Here is a 21,313-nt window from a genome sequence, read left to right as displayed (position 1 = left end):
GGAAATGCTCAAAAACACAACGTGGACACATCACATTTTTCTACAGAAAACAGAGTTGTTTTTTTGCAAAGTGCCTACCTGTGGATTATGGCCTCTAGTTCAGCCGGCACCTAGGGAAACCTACCAAACCTGTGCATTATTGAAAACTAGAGACCTAGGGGAATCCAGGACGGGATGACTTGTGGGGCTCTCCCCAGGTTCTGTTACCCAGAAGACTTTGCAAACCTCAAAATTTGGCTAAACAAAACTCTTTTTCATCACACTTCAGTGACAGAGAGTTCTGGAATCTGAGAGGAGCCACAAATGTCCTTCCACCCAGCGTTCCCCTAAGTCTCCCGATAAAAATGATACTTCACTTGTGTGGGTAGGCATAGTGCCCGCGATAGGAAATGCTCCAAAACACAACGTGGCCACATCACATTTTTCTACAGAAAACAGAGTTGTTTTTTTACAAAGTGCCTACCTGTGGATTATGGCCTCTAGTTCAGCCGGCACCTAGGGAAACCTACCAAACCTGTGCATTATTGAAAACTAGAGACCTAGGGGAATCCAGGACGGGATGACTTGTGGGGTTCTCCTCAGGTTCTGTTACCCAGAATCCTTTGCAAACCTCATAATTTGGCTAAAAAATCACCTTTTCCTCACATTTCGGTGACAGAGCGTTCTAGAATCTGGGAGGAGCCGAAAATTTCCTTCCACCCAGCGTTCCCCCAAGTCTCCCGATAAAAATGGTACCTCACTTGTATGGGTAAGCATAGTGCCCGCGACAGGAAATGCTCCAAAACAAAACGTGAACACATCACATTTTTCTACAGAAAACAGAGGTGTTTTTTGCAAAGTGCCTACTTGTGGATTTTGGCCTCTAGCTCAGCCAGCACCTAGGGAAACCTACCAAACCTGTGCAATTTGAAAACTAGAGACCTAGGGGAATCCAAGACAGGGTGACCTGTGGGGCTCTCACCTGGTTCTGTTACCCAGAATCCTTTGCAAACCTCAAAATTTGGCTAAAAAACACATTTTCCTCACATTTCGGTGACAGAGAGTTCGGGAATCTGAGAGGAGCCACAAATGTCCTTCCACCCAGCGTTCCCCCAAGTCTCCCGATAAAAAATGATACTTCACTTGTGTGGGTAGGCATAGTGCCCGTGACAGGAAATGCTCCAAAACACAACGTGGACACATCACATTTTTCTACAGAAAACAGAGTTGTTTTTTTGCAAAGTGCCTACCTGTGGATTATGGCCTCTAGTTCAGCGGGCACCTAGGGAAACCTACCAAACCTGTGCATTATTGGAAACTAGAGACCTAGGGGAATCCAGGACGGGATGACTTGTGGGGCTCTCCCCAGGTTCTGTTACCCAGAATCCTTTGCAAACTTCAAAATTTGGCTAAAAAATCACCTTTTCCTCACATTTCGGTGACAGAGCGTTCTAGAATCTAAGAGGAGCCACAAATTTCCTTCCGCCCAGTGTTCCCCCAAGTCTCCCGATAAAAATGGTACCTCACTTGTATGGGTAGGCATACTGCCCGCAACAGGAAATGCACCAAAACACAATGTGGACACATCAAATTTTTCTACAGAAAACAGAGGTGTTTTTTGCAAAGTGCCTACCTGTGGAATATGGCCTCTAGTTCAGCCGGCACCTATGGAAACCTACCAAACCTGTGCATTTATGAAAACTAGAGACCTAGGGGAATCCAAGACGGGGTGATTTGTGGGGCTCTCACCAGGTTCTGTTACCCAGAATCCTTTGCAAACCTCAAAATTTGGCTAAAAATAACACTTTTTCCTCACACTTCGGTGACAGAGAGTTCTGGAATCTGAGAGGAGCCACAAATGTCCTTCCACCCAGCGTTCCCCTAAGTCTCCTGATAAAAATGATACTTCACTTGTGTGGGTAGGCATAGTGCCCGCGATACTAAATGCTCCAAAACACAACGAGAACACATCACATTTTTCTACAGAAAACAGAGGTGTTTTTTTGCAAAGTGCCTACCTGTGGATTATGGCCTCTAGTTCAGCCGGCACCTAGGGAAACCTACCAAACATGTGCATTATTGAAAACTAGAGACCTAGGGGAATCCAGGACGGGATGACTTGTGGGGCTCTCCCCAGGTTCTGTTACCCAGAATCCTTTGCAAACCTCAAAATTTGGCCAAAAAATCACCTTTTCCTCACATTTCGGTGACAGAGCGTTCTAGAATCTGGGAGGAGCCACAAATTTCCTTCCACCCAGTGTTCCCCCAAGTCTCCCGATAAAAATGGTACCTCACTTGTATGGGTAGGCATACTGCCCGCAACAGGAAATGCACCAAAACACAACGTGGACACATCACATTTTTCTACAGAAAACAGAGGTGTTTTTTGCAAAGTGCCTACCTGTGGAATATGGCCTCTAGTTCAGCCGGCACCAAAGGAAACCTACCAAACCTGTGCATTTCTGAAAACTAGAGACCTAGGGGAATCCAAGACGGGGTGACTTGTGGGGCTCTCACCAGGTTCTGTTACCCAGAATCCTTTGCAAACCTCAAAATTTGGCTAAAAAACACTTTTTCCTCACATTTCAGTGACAGAGAGTTCTGGAATCTGAGAGGAGCCACAAATTTCCTTCCACCCAGCGTTCCCCCAAGTCTCCCGATACAAATGGTACCTCACTTGTGTGGGTAGGAATAGTGCCCGCGACAGGAAATGCTGCAAAACACAACGTGGACACATCACATTTTTCTACAGAAAACAGAGGTGTTTTTTCCAAAGTGCCTTCCTGTGGATTATGGACTCTAGTTCAGCCGGCACCTAGGGAAACCTACCAAACCTGTGCATTTTTGAAAACTAGAGACCTAGGGGAATCCAGGACAGGGTGACTTGTGGGGCTCTCACCAGATTCTGTTACCCAGAATCCTTTGCAAACCTCAAAATTTGGCTAAAAAAACACTTTTTCCTCACATTTCGGTGACAGAGAGTTCTGGAATCTGAGAGGAGCCACAAATGTCCTTCCACCCAGCGTTCCCCCAAGTCTCCCAATAAAAATTATACTTCACTTGTGTGGGTAGGCATAGTGCCCGCGATAGGAAATGCTCCAAAACACAACGTGGACACATCACATTTTTCTACAGAAAACAGAGGTGTTTTTTGCAAAGTACTTACCTGTGGATTTTGGACTCTAGCTCAGCCGGCACCTAGGGAAACCTACCAAACCTGTGCATTTTTGAAAACTAGAGACCTAGGGGAATCCAAGACGGGGTGTGGGTAGGCATAGTGCCCGTGACAGGAAATGCTCCAAAACACAACGTGGACACATCACATTTTTCTACAGAAAACAGAGTTGTTTTTTTGCAAAGTGCCTACCTGTGGATTATGGCCTCTAGTTCAGCCGGCACCTAGGGAAACCTACCAAACCTGTGCATTATTGAAAACTAGAGACCTAGGGGAATCCAGGACGGGATGACTTGTGGGGCTCTCCCTAGGTTCTGTTACCCAGAATCCTTTGCAAACCTAAAAATTTGGCTAAAAAATCACCTTTTCCTCACATTTCAGTGACGGAGCGTTCTAGAATCCTAGAGGAGCCACAAATTTCCTTCCACCCAGCGTTCCCCCAAGTCTCCCGATAAAAATGGTACCTCACTTGTATGGGTAGGCATACTGCCCGCGACAGGAAATGCACCAAAACACAATGTGGACACATCACATTTTTCTACAGAAAACAGAGATGTTTTTTGCAAAGTGCCTACCTGTGGATTATGGCCTCTAGTTCAGACGGCACCTAGGGAAACCTACCAAACCTGTGCATTTTTGAAAACTAGAGACCTAAGGGAATCCAAGACGGGGTGACTTGTGGGGCTCTCACCGGCTTCTGTTACCCAGAATCCTTTGCACACCTCAAAATTTGGCTAAAAAAACACTTTTTCCTCACATTTCGGTGACAGGGAGTTCTGGAATCTGAGAGGAGCCACAAATGTCCTTCCACCCAGCGTTCCCCTAAGTCTCCCGATAAAAATGATACTTCACTTGTGTGGGTAGGCATAGTGCCCGCGATAGGAAATGCTCCAAAACACAAAGTGGACACATCACATTTTTCTACAGAAAACAGAGTTGTTTTTTTACAAAGTGCCTACCTGTGGATTATGGCCTCTAGTTCAGCCGGCACCTAGGGAAACCTACCAAACCTGTGCTTTATTGAAAACTAGAGACCTAGGGGAATCCAAGACGGGGTGTGGGTAGGCATAGTGCCCGTGACAGGAAATGCTCCAAAACACAACGTGGACACATGACATTTTTCTACAGAAAACAGAGTTGTTTTTTTGCAAAGTGCCTACCTATGGATTATGGCCTCTAGTTCAGCCGGCACCTAGGGAAACCTACCAAACCTCTGCATTATTGAAAACTAGAGACCTAGGGGAATCCAGGACGGGATGACTTGTGGGGCTCTCCCCAGGTTCTGTTACCCAGAATCCTTTGCAAACCTCAAAATTTGGCTAAAAAATCACCTTTTCCTCACATTTCGGTGACAGAGCGTTCTAGAATCTGGGAGGAGCCAAAAATGTCCTTCCACCCAGCGTTCCCCCAAGTCTCCCGATAAAAATGGTACCTCATTGTATGGGTAGGCATAGTGCCCGCGACTGGAAATGCTCCAAAACAAAACGTGAACACATCACATTTTTCTACAGAAAACAGAGGTGTTTTTTGCAAAGTGCCTACTTGTGGATTTTGGCCTCTAGCTCAGCCAGCACCTAGGGAAACCTACCAAACCTGTGCATTGTTGAAAACTAGAGACATAGGGGAATCCAGGACGGGGTGACTTGTGGTGCTCTCACCAGGTTCTGTTACCCAGAATCCTTTACAAACCTCAAAATTTGGCTAAAAAAACACTTTTTCCTCACATTTCGGTGACAGAAAGTTCTGGAATGTGAGAGGAGCCACGAATTTCCTTCCACCCAGCGTTCCCCAAAGTCTCCCGATAAAAATGGTACCTCACTTGTATGGGTAGGCATAGTGCCCGCGACAGGAAATGTTCCAAAACACAACGAGGACACATCACATTTTTCTACAGAAAACAGAGGTGTTTTTTGCAAAGTGCCTACCAGTGGATTATGGCCTCTAGTTCAGCCGGCACCTAGGGAAACCTACCAAACCTGTGCATTTTTTAAAACTAGAGACCTAGGGGAATCCAAGACAGGGTGACCTGTGGGGCTCTCACCAGGTTCTGTTACCCAGAATCCTTTGCAAAACCTCAAAATTTGGCTAAAAAACACTTTTTCCTCACATTTCGGTGACAGAGAGTTCTGGAATCTGAGAGGAGCAACAAATGTCCTTCCACCCAGCGTTCCCCCAAGTCTCCCGATAAAAAATGATACTTCACTTGTGTGGGTAGGCATAGTGCCCGCGATAGGAAATGCTCCAAAACACAACGTGGACACATCACATTTTTCTACAGAAAACAGAGGTGTTTTTTGCAAAGTGCCTACCTGTGGATTTTGGACTCTAGCTCAGCCCGCACCTAGGGAAAACTACCAAACCTGTGCATTTTTTAAAACTAGAGACCTAGGGGAATCCATGACAGGGTGACCTGTGGGTCTCTCACCAGGTTCTGTTGCCCAGAATCCTTTAAAACCTCAAAATTTTGCTAAAAAACACTTTTTCCTCACATTTCAGTGACAGGGAGTTCTGAAATCTGAGAGGAGCCACAAATGTCCTTCCACCCAACATTCCCCCAAGTCTCCCGATCCAAATGGTACCTCACTTTTGTGGGTAGGCATAGTGCCCGTGACAGGAAATGCTCCAAAACACAACGTGGACACATCACATTTTTCTACAAAAAACAGAGTTGTTTTTTTGCAAAGTGCCTACCTGTGGATTATGGCCTCTAGTTCAGCCGGCACCTAGGGAAACCTACCAAACCTGTGCATTATTGAAAACTAGAGACCTAGGGGAATTCAAGACGGGATGACTTGTGGGGCTCTCCCCAGGTTCTGTTACCCAGAATCCTTTGCAAACCTCAAAATTTGGCTAAAAAATCACCTTTTCCTCACATTTCGGTGACAGAGCGTTCTAGAATCTGGGAGGGGCCACAAATTTACTTCCACCCAGCATTCCCCCAAATCTCCCGATAAAAATGGTACCTCACTAGTATGGGTAGGCATACTGCCCGCGACAGGAAATGCACCAAAACACAACGTGGACACATCACATTTTTCTACAGAAAACAGAGGTGTTTTTTGCAAAGTGCCTACCTGTGGATTATGGCCTCTAGTTCAGCCGGCACCTAGGGAAACCTACCAAACCTGTGCATTTTTGAAAACTAGAGACCTAGGGGAATCCAAGACGGGGTGACTTGTGGGGCTCTCACCAGGTTCTGTTACCCAGAAGCCTTTGCAAACCTTAAAATTTGGCTAAACAAAACTCTTTTTCCTCACACTTCAGTGACAGAGAGTTCTGGAATCTGAGAGGAGCCACAAATGTCCTTCCACCCAGCGTTCCCCTAAGTCTCCCGATAAAAATGATACTTCACTTGTGTGGGTAGGCATAGTGCCCGCGATAGGAAATGCTCCAAAACACAACGTGGACACATCACATTTTTCTACAGAAAACAGAGTTGTTTTTTTACAAAGTGCCTACCTGTGGATTATGGCCTCTAGTTCAGCCGGCACCTAGGGAAACCTACCAAACCTGTGCTTTATTGAAAACTAGAGACCTAGGGGAATCCAGGACGGGATGACTTGTGGGGCTCTCCTCAGGTTCTGTTACCCAGAATCCTTTGCAAACCTCAAAATTTGGCTAAAAAATCACCTTTTCCTCCCATTTCGGTGACAGAGCGTTCTAGAATCTGGGAGGAGCCAAAAATTTCCTTCCACCCAGCGTTCCCCCAAGTCTTCCGATAAAAATGGTACCTCACTTGTATGGAAAAGCATAGTGCCCGCGACAGGAAATGCTCCAAAACAAAACGTGAACACATCACATTTTTCTACAGAAAACAGAGGTGTTTTTTGCAAAGTGCCTACTTGTGGATTTTGGCCTCTAGCTCAGCCATCACCTAGGGAAACCTACCAAACCTGTGCATTTTTTAAAACTAGAGACCTAGGGGAATCCAAGACAGGGTGACCTGTGGGGCTCTCACCAGGTTCTGTTTCCCAGAATCCTTTGCAAACCTCAAAATTTGGCTAAAAAACACATTTTCCTCACATTTCGGTGACAGAGAGTTCTGGAATCTGAGAGGAGCCACAAATGTCCTTCCACCGAGCGTTCCCCCAAGTCTCCCGATAAAAAATGATATTTCACTTGTGTGGGTAGGCATAGTGCCCGCGATAGGAAATGCTCCAAAACACAACGTGGACACATCACATTTTTCTACAGAAAACAGAGGTGTTTTTTGCAAAGTGCCTACTTGTGGATTTTGGCCTCTAGCTCAGCCGGCACCTAGGGAAACCTACCAAACCTGTGCATTTTTTAAAACTAGAGACCTAGGGGAATCCATGACAGGGTGACCTGTGGGGCTCTCACCAGGTTCTGTTGCCCAGAATCCTTTGCAAACCTCAAAATGTTTCTAAAAAACACTTTTTCCTCACATTTCAGTGACAAAGAGTTCTGGAATCTGAGAGGAGCCACAAATTTCCTTCCACCCAGCATTCCCCCAAGTCTCCCGATCCAAATGGTACCTCACTTTTGTGGGTAGGCATAGTGCCCGTGACAGGAAATGCTCCAAAATACAACGTGGACACATCACATTTTTCTACAGAAAACAGAATGTTTTTTTTGCAAAGTGCCTACCTGTGGATTATGGCCTCTAGTTCAGCGGGCACCATTGGGAAACCTACCAAACCTGTGCATTATTGAAAACTAGAGACCTAGGGGAATCCAGGACGGGATGACTTGTGGGGCTCTCCCCAGGTTCTGTTACCCAGAATCCTTTGCAAACCTCAAAATGTGGCTAAAAAATCACCTTTTCCTCACATTTCGGTGACAGAGCGTTCTAGAATCTGGGAGGAGCCACAAATTTCCTTCCACCCAGTATTCCCCCAAGTCTCCCGATAAAAATGGTACCTCACTTGTATGGGTAGGCATACTGCCCGCAACAGGAAATGCACCAAAACACAACGTGGACACATCACATTTTTCTACAGAAAAAAGAGGTGTTTTTTGCAAAGTGCCTACCTGTGGAATATGGCCTCTAGTTCAGCCGGCACCTAGGGAAACCTACCAAACCTGTGCATTTTTGAAAACTAGAGACCTAGGGGAATCCAAGACGGGGTGACTTGTGGGGCTCTCACCAGGTTCTGTTACCCAGAATCCTTTGCAAACCTCAAAATTTGGCTAAAAATAACACTTTTTCCTCACACTTCGGTGACAGAGAGTTCTGGAATCTGAGAGGAGCCACAAATGTCCTTCCACCCAGCGTTCCCCTAAGTCTTCCGATAAAAATGATACTTCACTTGTGTGGGTAGGCATAGTGCCCGCGATAGTAAATGCTCCAAAACACAACGAGAACACATCACATTTTTCTACAGAAAACAGAGCTGTTTTTTTGCAAAGTGCCAACCTGTGGAATATGGCCTCTAGTTCAGCCGGCACCTAGGGAAACCTACCAAACCTGTGCATTATTGAAAACTAGAGACCTAGGGGAATCCAGGATGGGATGACTTGTGGGGCTCTCACCAGGTTCTGTTACCCAGAATCCTTTGCAAACCTCAAAATTTGGCTACAAAATCACCTTTTCCTCACATTTTGGTGACAGAGCGTTCTAGAATCTGGGAGGGGCCACAAATTTACTTCCACCCAGCATTCCCCCAAGTCTCCCGATAAAAATGGTACCTCACTAGTATGGGTAGGCATACTGCCCGCAACAGGAAATGCACCAAAACACAACGTGGACACATCACATTTATCTACAGAAAACAGAGGTGTTTTTTGCAAAGTGCCTACCTGTGGATTTTGGACTCTAGCTCAGCCGGCACCTAGGGAAACCTACCAAACCTGTGCATTTTTTTAAACTAGAGACCTAGGGGAATCCAAGACGGGGTGTGGGTAGGCATAGTGCCCGTGACAGGAAATGCTCCAAAACACAACGTGGACACATGACATTTTTCTACAGAAAACAGAGTTGGTTTTTTGCAAAGTGCCTACCTATGGATTATGGCCTCTAGTTCAGCCGGCACCTAGGGAAACCTACCAAACCTCTGCATTATTGAAAACTAGAGACCTAGGGGAATCTAGGACGGGATGACTTGTGGGGCTCTCCCCAGGTTCTGTTACCCAGAATCCTTTGCAAACCTCAAAATTTGGCTAAAAAGTCACCTTTTCCTCACATTTCGGTGACAGAGCGTTCTAGAATCTGTGAGGAACCAAAAATTTCCTTCCACCCAGCGTTCCCCCAAGTCTCCCGATAAAAATGGTACCTCACTTGTATGGGTAGGCATAGTGCCCGCGACTGGAAATGCTCCAAAACAAAACGTGAAAACATCACATTTTTCTACAGAAAACAGAGGTGTTTTTTGCAAAGTGCCTACTTGTGGATTTTGGCCTCTAGCTCAGCCAGCACCTAGGGAAACCTACCAAACCTGTGCATTGTTGAAAACTAGAGACATAGGGGAATCCAGGATGGGGTGACTTGTGGTGCTCTCACCAGGTTCTGTTACCCAGAATCCTTTACAAACCTCAAAATTTGGCTAAAAAAACACTTTTTCCTCACATTTCGGTGACAGAAAGTTCTGGAATGTGAGAGGACCAAGAATTTCCTTCCACCCAGCGTTCCCCCAAGTCTCCCGATAAAAATGGTACCTCACTTGTATGGGTAGGCATAGTGCCCGCGACAGGAAATGTTCCAAAACACAACGAGGACACATCACATTTTTCTACAGAAAACAGAGGTGTTTTTTGCAAAGTGCCTACCTGTGGATTATGGCCTCTAGTTCAGCCGGCACCTAGGGAAACCTACCAAACCTGTGCATTTTTGAAAACTAGAGACCTAGGGGAATCCAAGACAGGGTGACCTGTGGGGCTCTCACCAGGTTCTGTTACCCAGAATCCTTTGCAAAACCTCAAAATTTGGCTAAAAAACACTTTTTCCTCACATTTCGGTGACAGAGAGTTCTGGAATCTGAGAGGAGCAACAAATGTCCTTCCACCCAGCGTTCCCCCAAGTCTCCCGATAAAAAATGATACTTCACTTGTGTGGGTAGGCATAGTGCCCGCGATAGGAAATGCTCCAAAACACAACGTGGACACATCACATTTTTCTACAGAAAACAGAGGTGTTTTTTGCAAAGTGCCTACCTGTGGATTTTGGACTCTAGCTCAGCCCGCACCTAGGGAAAACTACCAAACCTGTGCATTTTTTTAAACTAGAGACCTAGGGGAATCCATGACAGGGTGACCTGTGGGGCTCTCACAAGGTTCTGTTGCCCAGAATCCTTTAAAACCTCAAGATTTTGCTAAAAAACACTTTTTCCTCACATTTCAGTGACAGGGAGTTCTGAAATCTGAGAGGAGCCACAAATTTCCTTCCACCCAACATTCCCCCAAGTCTCCCGATCCAAATGGTACCTCACTTTTGTGGGTAGGCATAGTGCCCGTGACAGGAAATGCTCCAAAACACAACGTGGACACATCACATTTTTCTACAGAAAACAGAGTTGTTTTTTTGCAAAGTGCCTACCTGTGGATTATGGCCTCTAGTTCAGCCGGCACCTAGGGAAACCTACCAAACCTGTGCATTATTGAAAACTAGAGACCTAGGGGAATTCAAGACGGGATGACTTGTGGGGCTCTCCCCAGGTTCTGTTACCCAGAATCCTTTGCAAACCTCAAAATTTGGCTACAAAATCACCTTTTCCTCACATTTCGGTGACAGAGCGTTCTAGAATCTGGGAGGGGCCACAAATTTACTTCCACCCAGCATTCCCCCAAGTCTCCCGATAAAAATGGTACCTCACTAGTATGGGTAGGCATACTGCCCGCGACAGGAAATGCACCAAAACACAACGTGGACACATCACATTTTTCTACAGAAAACAGAGGTGTTTTTTGCAAAGTGCCTACCTGTGGATTATGGCCTCTAGTTCAGCCGGCACCTAGGGAAACCTACCAAACCTGTGCATTTTTGAAAACTAGAGACCTAGGGGAATCCAAGACGGGGTGACTTGTGGCGCTCTCACCAGGTTCTGTTACCCAGAAGCCTTTGCAAACCTCAAAATTTGGCTAAACAAAACTCTTTTTCCTCACACTTCAGTGACAGAGAGTTCTGGAATCTGAGAGGAGCCACAAATGTCCTTCCACCCAGCGTTCCCCTAAGTCTCCCGATAAAAATGATACTTCACTTGTGTGGGTAGGCATAGTGCCCGCGATAGGAAATGCTCCAAAACACAACGTGGACACATCACATTTTTCTACAGAAAACAGAGTTGTTTTTTTACAAAGTGCCTACCTGTGGATTATGGCCTCTAGTTCAGCCGGCACCTAGGGAAACCTACCAAACCTGTGCTTTATTGAAAACTAGAGACCTAGGGGAATCCAGGACGGGATGACTTGTGGGGCTCTCCTCAGGTTCTGTTACCCAGAATCCTTTGCAAACCTCAAAATTTGGCTAAAAAATCACCTTTTCCTCACATTTCGGTGACAGAGCGTTCTAGAATCTGGGAGGAGCCAAAAATTTCCTTCCAGCCAGCGTTCCCCCAAGTCTCCCGATAAAAATGGTACCTCACTTGTATGGAAAAGCATAGTGCCCGCGACAGGAAATGCTCCAAAACAAAACGTGAACACATCACATTTTTCTACAGAAAACAGAGGTGTTTTTTGCAAAGTGCCTACTTGTGGATTTTGGCCTCTAGCTCAGCCATCACCTAGGGAAACCTACCAAACCTGTGCATTTTTGAAAACTAGAGACCTAGGGGAATCCAAGACAGGGTGACCTGTGGGGCTCTCACCAGGTTCTGTTACCCAGAATCCTTTGCAAACCTCAAAATTTGGCTAAAAAACACATTTTCCTCACATTTCGGTGACAGAGAGTTCTGGAATCTGAGAGGAGCCACAAATGTCCTTCCACCCAGCGTTCCCCCAAGTCTCCCGATAAAAAATGATATTTCACTTGTGTGGGTAGGCATAGTGCCCGCGATAGGAAATGCTCCAAAACACAACGTGGACACATCACATTTTTCTACAGAAAACAGAGGTGTTTTTTGCAAAGTGCCTACTTGTGGATTTTGGCCTCTAGCTCAGCCGGCACCTAGGGAAACCTACCAAACCTGTGCATTTTTTAAAACTAGAGACCTAGGGGAATCCATGACAGGGTGACCTGTGGGGCTCTCACCAGGTTCTGTTGCCCAGAATCCTTTGCAAACCTCAAAATGTTGCTAAAAAACACTTTTTCCTCACATTTCAGTGACAGAGAGTTCTGGAATCTGAGAGGAGCCACAAATTTCCTTCCACCCAGCATTCCCCCAAGTCTCCCGATCCAAATGGTACCTCACTTTTGTGGGTAGGCATAGTGCCCGTGACAGGAAATGCTCCAAAATACAACGTGGACACATCACATTTTTCTACAGAAAACAGAATTGTTTTTTTGCAAAGTGCCTACCTGTGGATTATGGCCTCTAGTTCAGCGGGCACCATTGGGAAACCTACCAAACCTGTGCATTATTGAAAACTAGAGACCTAGGGGAATCCAGGACGGGATGACTTGTGGGGCTCTCCCCAGGTTCTGTTACCCAGAATCCTTTGCAAACCTCAAAATGTGGCTAAAAAATCACCTTTTCCTCACATTTCGGTGACAGAGCGTTCTAGAATCTGGGAGGAGCCACAAATTTCCTTCCACCCAGTATTCCCCCAAGTCTCCCGATAAAAATGGTATCTCACTTGTATGGGTAGGCATACTGCCCGCAACAGGAAATGCACCAAAACACAACGTGGACACATCACATTTTTCTACAGAAAACAGAGGTGTTTTTTGCAAAGTGCCTACCTGTGGAATATGGCCTCTAGTTCAGCCGGCACCTAGGGAAACCTACCAAACCTGTGCATTTTTTAAAACTAGAGACCTAGGGGAATCCAAGACGGGGTGACTTGTGGGGCTCTCACCAGGTTCTGTTACCCAGAATCCTTTGCAAACCTCAAAATTTGGCTAAAAATAACACTTTTTCCTCACACTTCGGTGACAGAGAGTTCTGGAATCTGAGAGGAGCCACAAATGTCCTTCCACCCAGCGTTCCCCTAAGTCTTCCGATAAAAATGATACTTCACTTGTGTGGGTAGGCATAGTGCCCGCGATAGTAAATGCTCCAAAACACAACGAGAACACATCACATTTTTCTACAGAAAACAGAGCTGTTTTTTTGCAAAGTGCCTACCTGTGGATTATGGCCTCTAGTTCAGCCGGCACCTAGGGAAACCTACCAAACCTGTGCATTATTGAAAACTAGAGACCTAGGGGAATCCAGGACGGGATGACTTGTGGGGCTCTCACCAGGTTCTGTTACCCAGAATCCTTTGCAAACCTCAAAATTTGGCTACAAAGTCACCTTTTCCTCACATTTTGGTGACAGAGCGTTCTAGAATCTGGGAGGGGCCACAAATTTACTTCCACCCAGCATTCCACCAAGTCTCCCGATAAAAATGGTACCTCACTAGTATGGGTAGGCATACTGCCCGCAACAGGAAATGCACCAAAACACAACGTGGACACATCACATTTTTCTACAGAAAACAGAGGTGTTTTTTGCAAAGTGCCTACCTGTGGATTATGGCCTATAGTTCAGCCGGCACCTAGGGAAACCTACCAAACCTGTGCATTTTTGAAAACTAGAGACCTAGGGGAATCCAAGACGGGGTGACTTGTGGGGCTCTCACCAGGTTCTGTTACCCAGAAGCCTTTGCAAACCTCAAAATTTGGCTAAACAAAACTCTTTTTCCTCACACTTCAGTGACAGAGAGTTCTGGAATCTGAGAGGAGCCACAAATGTCCTTCCACCCAGCGTTCCCCTAAGTCTCCCGATAAAAATGATACTTCACTTGTGTGGGTAGGCATAGTGCCCGCGATAGGAAATGCTCCAAAACACAACGTGGACACATCACATTTTTCTACAGAAAACAGAGTTGTTTTTTTACAAAGTGCCTACCTGTGGATTATGGCCTCTAGTTCAGCCGGCACCTAGGGAAACCTACCAAACCTGTGCATTATCGAAAACTAGAGACCAAGGGGAATCCAGGACGGGATGACTTGTGGGGCTCTCACCAAGTTCTGTTACCCAGAAGCCTTTGCAAACCTCAAAATTTGGCTAAACAAAACTCTTTTTCCTCACACTTCAGTGACAGAGAGTTCTGGAATCTGAGAGGAGCCACAAATGTCCTTCCACCCAGCGTTCCCCTAAGTCTCCCGATAAAAATGATACTTCACTTGTGTGGGTAGGCATAGTGCCCGCGACAGGAAATGCTCCAAAACACAACGTGGACACATCACATTTTTCTACAGAAAACAGAGTTGTTTTTTGCTAAGTGCCTACCTGTGGATTATGGCCTCTAGTTCAGCCGACACCTAGGGAAACCTACCAAACCTGTGCATTATTGAAAACTAGAGACCTAGGGGAATCCAGGACGGGATGACTTGTGGGGCTCTCCCCAGGTTCTGTTACCCAGAATCCTTTGCAAACCTCAAAATTTGGCTAAAAAATCACCTTTTCCTCACATTTCGGTGACAGAGCGTTCTAGAATCTGGGAGGAGCCAAAAATTTCCTTCCACCCAGCGTTCCCCCAAGTCTCCCGATAAAAATGGTACCTCACTTGTATGGGTAAGCATAGTGCCCGCGACAGGAAATGCTCCAAAACAAAACGTGAACACATCACATTTTTCTACAGAAAACAGAGGTGTTTTTTGCAAAGTGCCTACTTGTGGATTTTGGCCTCTAGCTCAGCCATCACCTAGGGAAACCTACCAAACCTGTGAATTTTTGAAAACTAGAGACCTAGGGGAATCCAAGACAGGGTGACCTGTGGGGCTCTCACCAGGTTCTGTTACCCAGAATCCTTTGCAAACCTCAAAATTTGGCTAAAAAACTCGTTTTCCTCACATTTCGGTGACAGAGAGTTCTTGAATCTGAGAGGAGCCACAAATGTCCTTCCACCCAGCGTTCCCCCAAGTCTCCCGATAAAAAATGATACTTCACTTGTGTGGGTAGGCATAGTGCCCGCGATAGGAAATGCTCCAAAACACAACGTGGACACATCACATTTTTCTACAGAAAACAGAGGTGTTTTTTGCAAAGTGCCTACTTGTGGATTTTGGCATCTAGCTCAGCCGGCACCTAGGGAAACCTACCAAACCTGTGCATTTTTTAAAACTAGAGACCTAGGGGAATCCATGACAGGGTGACCTGTGGGGCTCTCACCAGGTTCTGTTGCCCAGAATCCTTTGCAAACCTCAAAATTTTGCTAAAAAACACTTTTTCCTCACATTTCAGTGACAGAGAGTTCTGGAATCTGAGAGGAGCCACAAATTTCCTTCCACCCAGCATTCCCCCAAGTCTCCCGATCCAAATGGTACCTCACTTTTGTGGGTAGGCATAGTGCCCGTGACAGGAAATGCTCCAAAATACAACGTGGACACATCACATTTTTCTACAGAAAACAGAGTTGTTTTTTTTGCAAAGTGCCTACCTGTGGATTATGGCCTCTAGTTCAGCGTGCACCATTGGGAAACCTACCAAACCTGTGCATTATTGAAAACTAGAGACCTAGGGGAATCCAGGACGGGATGACTTGTGGGGCTCTCCCCAGGTTCTGTTACCCAGAATCCTTTGCAAACCTCAAAATGTGGCTAAAAAATCACCTTTTCCTCACATTTCGGTGACAGAGCGTTCTAGAATCTGGGAGGAGACACAAATTTCCTTCCACCCAGTATTCCCCCAAGTCTCCCGATAAAAATGGTACCTCACTTGTATGGGTAGGCATACTGCCCGCAACAGGAAATGCACCAAAACACAACGTGGACACATCACATTTTTCTACAGAAAACAGAGTTGTTTTTTTGCAAAGTGCCTACCTGTGGATTATGGCCTCTAGTTCAGCGCGCACCTAGGGAAACCTACCAATCCTGTGCATTATTGAAAACTAGAGACCTAGGGGAATCCAGGACGGGATGACTTGTGGGGCTCTCCCCAGGTTCTGTTACCCAGAATCCTTTGCACACCTCAAAATTTGGCTAAAAAATCACCTTTTCCTCACATTTCGGTGACAGAGCGTTCTAGAATCTGGGAGGAGCCACAAATTTCCTTCCACCCAGTGTTCCCCCAAGTCTCCCGATAAAAATGGTACCTCACTTGTATGGGTAGGCATACTGCCCGCAGCAGGAAATGCACCAAAACACAACGTGGACAGATCACATTTTTCTACAGAAAACAGAGGTGTTTTTTGCAAAGTGCCTACCTGTGGAATATGGCCTCTAGTTCAGCCGGCACCTAGGGAAACCTACCAAACCTGTGCATTTTTGAAAACTAGAGACCTAGGGGAATCCAAGACGGGGTGACTTGTGGGGCTCTCACCAGGTTCTGTTACCCAGAATCCTTTGCAAACCTCAAAATGTGGCTAAAAATAACACTTTTTCCTCACACTTCGGTGACAGAGAGTTCTGGAATCTGAGAGGAGCCACAAATGTCCTTCCACCCAGCGTTCCCCTAAGTCTCCCGATAAAAATGATACTTCACTTGTGTGGGTAGGCATAGTGTCCGCGATAGTAAATGCTCCAAAATACAACGAGAACACATCACATTTTTCTACAGAAAACAGAGGTGTTTTTTTGCAAAGTGCCTACCTGTGGATTATGGCCTCTAGTTCAGCCGGCACCTAGGGAAACCTACCAAACCTGTGCATTATTGAAAACTAGAGACCTAGGGGAATCCAGGACGGGATGACTTGTGGGGCTCTCCCCAGGTTCTGTTACCCAGAATCCTTTGCAAACCTCAAAATTTGGCTAAAAAATCACCTTTTCCTCACATTTCGGTGACAGAGCGTTCTAGAATCTGGGAGGAGCCACAAATTTCCTTCCATCCAGTGTTCCCCCAAGTCTCCCGATAAAAATGGTACCTCACTTGTATGGGTATGCATACTGCCCGCAACAGGAAATGCACCAAAACACAACGTGGACACATCACATTTTTCTACAGAAAACAGAGGTGTTTTTTGCAAAGTGCCTACCTGTGGAATATGGCCTCTAGTTCAGCCGGCACCTAGGGAAACCTACCAAACCTGTGCATTTTTGAAAACTAGAGACCTAGGGGAATCCAAGACGGGGTGACTTGTGGGGCTCTCACCAGTTTCTGTTACCCAGAATCCTTTGCAAACCTCACAATTTGGCAAAAAAAACACTTTTTCCTCACATTTCAGTGACAGAGAGTTCTGGAATCTGAGAGGAGCCACAAATTTCCTTCCACCCAGCGTTCCCCGAAGTCTCCCGATACAAATGGTACCTCACTTGTGTGGGTAGGCATACTGCCCGCAACAGGAAATGCACCAAAACACAACGTGGACACATCACATTTTTCTACAGAAAACAGGTGTTTTTTGCAAAGTGCCTACCTGTGGAATATGGCCTCTAGTTCAGCCGGCACCTAGGGAAACCTACCAAACCTGTCCATTTTTAAAAACTAGAGACCTAGGGGAATCCAAGACGGGGTGACTTGTGGGGCTCTCACCAGGTTCTGTTACCCAGAATCCTTTGCAAACCTCAAAATTTGGCTAAAAATATCACTTTTTCCTCACACTTCGGTGACAGAGAGTTCTGGAATCTGAGAGGAGCCACAAATGTCCTTCCACCCAGCGTTCCCCTAAGTCTCCCGATAAAAATGATACTTCACTTGTGTGGGTAGGCATAGTGCCCGCGATAGTAAATGCTCCAAAACACAACGAGAACACATCACATTTTTCTACAGAAAACAGAGCTGTTTTTTTGCAAAGTGCCTACCTGTGGATTATGGCCTCTAGTTCAGCCGGCACCTAGGGAAACCTACCAAACCTGTGCATTATTGAAAACTAGAGACCTAGGGGAATCCAGGACGGGATGACTTGTGGGGCTCTCACCAGGTTCTGTTACCCAGAATGCTTTGCAAACCTCAAAATTTGGCTAAAAAATCACCTTTTCCTCACATTTCGGTGACAGAGCGTTCTAGAATCTGGGAGGAGCCACAAATTTCCTTCCACCCAGTGTTCCCCCAAGTCTCCCGATAAAAATGGTACCTCACTTGTATGGGTAGGCATACTGCCCGCAACAGGAAATGCACCAAAACACAACGTGGACACATCACATTTTTCTACAGAAAACAGAGTTGTTTTTTTGCAAAGTGCCTACCTGTGGATTATGGCCTCTAGTTCAGCGCGCACCTAGGGAAACCTACCAATCCTGTGCATTATTGAAAACTAGAGACCTAGGGGAATCCAGGACGGGATGACTTGTGGGGCTCTCCCCAGGTTCTGTTACCCAGAATCCTTTGCACACCTCAAAATTTGGCTAAAAAATCACCTTTTCCTCACATTTCGGTGACAGAGCGTTCTAGAATCTGGGAGGAGCCACAAATTTCCTTCCACCCAGTGTTCCCCCAAGTCTCCCGATAAAAATGGTACCTCACTTGTATGGGTAGGCATACTGCCCGCAGCAGGAAATGCACCAAAACACAACGTGGACAGATCACATTTTTCTACAGAAAACAGAGGTGTTTTTTGCAAAGTGCCTACCTGTGGAATATGGCCTCTAGTTCAGCCGGCACCTAGGGAAACCTACCAAACCTGTGCATTTTTGAAAACTAGAGACCTAGGGGAATCCAAGACGGGGTGACTTGTGGGGCTCTCACCAGGTTCTGTTACCCAGAATCCTTTGCAAACCTCAAAATTTGGCTAAAAATAACACTTTTTCCTCACACTTCGGTGACAGAGAGTTCTGGAATCTGAGAGGAGCCACAAATGTCCTTCCACCCAGCGTTCCCCTAAGTCTCCCGATAAAAATGATACTTCACTTGTGTGGGTAGGCATAGTGTCCGCGATAGTAAATGCTCCAAAATACAACGAGAACACATCACATTTTTCTACAGAAAACAGAGGTGTTTTTTTGCAAAGTGCCTACCTGTGGATTATGGCCTCTAGTTCAGCCGGCACCTAGGGAAACCTACCAAACCTGTGCATTATTGAAAACTAGAGACCTAGGGGAATCCAGGACGGGATGACTTGTGGGGCTCTCCCCAGGTTCTGTTACCCAGAATCCTTTGCAAACCTCAAAATTTGGCTAAAAAATCACCTTTTCCTCACATTTCGGTGACAGAGCGTTCTAGAATCTGGGAGGAGCCACAAATTTCCTTCCATCCAGTGTTCCCCCAAGTCTCCCGATAAAAATGGTACCTCACTTGTATGGGTATGCATACTGCCCGCAACAGGAAATGCACCAAAACACAACGTGGACACATCACATTTTTCTACAGAAAACAGAGGTGTTTTTTGCAAAGTGCCTACCTGTGGAATATGGCCTCTAGTTCAGCCGGAACCTAGGGAAACCTACCAAACCTGTGCATTTTTGAAAACTAGAGACCTAGGGGAATCCAAGACGGGGTGACTTGTGGGGCTCTCACCAGTTTCTGTTACCCAGAATCCTTTGCAAACCTCACAATTTGGCAAAAAAAAACACTTTTTCCTCACATTTCAGTGACAGAGAGTTCTGGAATCTGAGAGGAGCCACAAATTTCCTTCCACCCAGCGTTCCCCCAAGTCTCCCGATACAAATGGTACCTCACTTGTGTGGGTAGGCATAGTGCCCGCGACAGGAAATGCTGCAAAACACAACGTGGACACATCACATTTTTCTACAGAAAACAGAGGTGTTTTTTCCAAAGTGCCTTCCTGTGGATTATGGCCTCTAGTTCAGCCGGCACCTAGGGAAACCTACCAAACCTGTGCATTTTTGAAAACTAGAGACCTAGGGGAATCCAAGACAGGGTGACTTGTGGGGCTCTCACCAGATTGTGTTACCCAGAATCCTTTGCAAACCTCAAAATTTGGCTAAAAAAACACTTTTTCCTCACATTTCGGTGACAGAGAGTTCTGGAATCTGAGAGGAGCCACAAACGTCCTTCCACCCAGCGTTCCCCCAAGTCTCCCAAAAAAAATGATACTTCACTTGTGTGGGTAGGCATAGTGCCTGCGATAGGAAATGCTCCAAAACACAACGTGGACACATCACATTTTTCTACAGAAAACAGAGGTGTTTTTTGCAAAGTGCCTACCTGTGGATTTTGGACTCTAGCTCAGCCGGCACCTAGGGAAACCTACCAAACCTGTGCATTTTTTAAAACTAGAGACCTAGGGGAATCCAAGACTGGGTGTGGGTAGGCATAGTGCCCGTGACAGGAAATGCTCCAAAACACAACGTGGACACATCACATTTTTCTACAGAAAACAGAGTTGTTTTTTTGCAAAGTGCCTACCTGTGGATTATGGCCTCTAGTTCAGCCGGCACCTAGGGAAACCTACCAAACCTGTGCATTATATAAAACTAGAGACCTAGGGGAATCCAGGACGGGATGACTTGTGGGGCTCTCCCTAGGTTCTGTTACCCAGAATCCTTTGCAAACCTCAAAATTTGGCTAGAAAATCACCTTTTCCACACATTTCCGTGACGGAGCGTTCTAGAATCTGGGAGGAGCCACAAATTTACTTCCACCCAGCATTCCCCCAAGTCTCCCGATAAAAATGGTACCTCACTTGTATGGGTAGGCATACTGCCCGCGACAGGAAATGCACCAAAACACAACGTGGACACATCACATTTTTCTACAGAAAACAGAGGTGTTTTTTGCAAAGTGCCTACCTGTGGATTATGGCCTCTAGTTCAGACGGCACCTAGGGAAACCTACCAAACCTGTGCATTTTTGAAAACTAGAGACCTAGGGGAATCCAAGACGGGGTGACTTGTGGGGCTCTCACCGGGTTCTGTTACCCAGAATCTTTTGCACACCTCAAAATTTGGCTAAAAAAACACTTTTTCCTCACATTTCGGTGACAGGGAGTTCTGGAATCTGAGAGGAGCCACAAATGTTCTTCCACCCAGCGTTCCCCCAAGTCTCCTGATAAAAATGGTACTTCACTTGTGTGGGTAGGCATTGTGCCAACGATAGGAAATGCTCCAAAACACAACGTGGGACACATCACATTTTTCTACAGAAAACAGAGGTGTTTTTTGCAAAGTGCCTACCTGTGGATTTTGGACTCTAGCTCAGCCGGCACCTAGGGAAACCTACCAAACCTGTGCATTTTTTTAAACTGGAGACCTAGGGGAATCTAAGACGGGGTGTGGGTAGG

This window comes from Pleurodeles waltl, chromosome 2_2 (genome assembly GCF_031143425.1).
Source record: "Pleurodeles waltl isolate 20211129_DDA chromosome 2_2, aPleWal1.hap1.20221129, whole genome shotgun sequence".
NCBI lineage: Eukaryota > Metazoa > Chordata > Amphibia > Caudata > Salamandridae > Pleurodeles > Pleurodeles waltl.
Note: the sequence above shows the minus strand (reverse complement) of the source record.